The following is a 1535-nucleotide window of genomic DNA, read 5'->3' on the forward strand; positions in this document are numbered from 1 at the left end:
TTTTTTGCAGAACCGGGCCATTGCTTTTAAAGTTGTTAAAATGTATTGGTGTACAAAGACACATGCTATGAAAGAAGTCATATTTTCTCTTGGCCAGTATATCAGGACTAAAGGATTATATGATGGAAAGCAACAATATATTGTATATTGTTCAAATGCTCTCCTAGGAGATTTATTTGGAGTACCAAACTTTTATGTGAAAGAGCACAAGAAAATATATACAATAATCTACAGAAACTTGAGAGTAGCCAAAGTGGGAGCCAGCAGATGGGCCCATCTATGAGTGAGAACAGGTGTTATCTCAAAGTAGGAGTGAACAAAAAGACCCCAGGCAAGAGCTACAAGAAGAGGAACAACTGGGGGAGGTGTCACACTCCCATAATCTCAGTGCTTGGGAGGCTGAGGCACGAAGATCCCTGAAAGTTCAAAGCCAACTTGAACTACACACTGAAACTCTGTCTCAAAAAAGACAAAAAAAAAAAAAAAATAGATGAAGATTATAACATCAATGAAGAAGGATAAGAACTCTCAGATGAAGATGTTGAGGTATAGTGAAGCAGATTCATTTGAAGAAGATCCTGAAATTTCCTTAGCTGATTGTTGGAAATAGACTTCATGCAATGAAATGACTCCTCTGGTTCCCTCACATTGCAACAGATGGTGGCCCTGCATGAGGATTGGCCTACTGGGAGTAGACAAAGGGTACACCTCTGGGAAAACCAAATTAGAAATCCAACCCAGGCAGACCAGGCCTTGGATATGCTCAACAGCTCAAGAACTGCAGCAAATGATTCCAGAGAGTCCTGTGTTGATGAAAATAATGATAAAGTCACAGAAGCTTCCCAGTCACAAGACACGAGGACTTCTCAGCCATCAACTCCCACTCACATTATTCACAGCAACCAAGACATTAAAGAGAAGAAACATGACAAAGAGGAAAGTGTGGAATCTAATTCTCCCCTTATTGCCATTGAACCTTATGCGATTTGCCAAGGCCGACCTAAAAATGGTTGCATTATTCAATGGCAAAGAAGGACATTTTATGTCATGTTTCACATGTGCAAAAAAGCTAAAGAAAAGGAATAATAGGGCCAGCCTGACAGTTTGGCAGACTAAAGCACCTGCTTAGGCAGAGTGCAGCGACCGGTGTTTGATCCCCGGTCCTGCTGTGCTGGCCTAGCCAGTGGGGCACACTGAGACAGTGACTGAGACTGGACATGATGATGCACGCCTGTAATCCCAGTGTTTGGGAGACTGAACACATGAGAATCACTACAAGTCCAATCTATGTAGTGAGACCCTGTAGACCCTGCACTAAATACGGGGTGGGATGGGGGAAGGAATAAGCCCTGCCTAGTATGTGGACAACCAATTCAAGTGATTGTCCTCACTTACAGGTTTTACAGATTTTACGTTTCTAACCATATAAGCCTAAAACTTTAGAAAACAGTTTCTGAACATTTACCAAAGCAAGAAATATAAGTAGGGGGGCCAGGGAGATGGCTCAGTGGGATAAGCACTTGCCTGGCAAGTGC

The 1535-nt window shown here is 42.4% G+C and overlaps 1 pseudogene; it reads left to right on the forward strand.

Moving 5' to 3' along the window:
- The window catches only part of LOC101590898, a 2112-nt pseudogene extending 669 nt beyond the window's left edge, over nt 1-1443 (forward strand).
- Nucleotides 1444-1535: the final 92 nt, after the last annotated feature.

This window comes from Octodon degus, unplaced genomic scaffold (genome assembly GCF_000260255.1).
Source record: "Octodon degus isolate 3935 unplaced genomic scaffold, OctDeg1.0 scaffold00002, whole genome shotgun sequence".
Taxonomy (NCBI): domain Eukaryota; kingdom Metazoa; phylum Chordata; class Mammalia; order Rodentia; family Octodontidae; genus Octodon; species Octodon degus.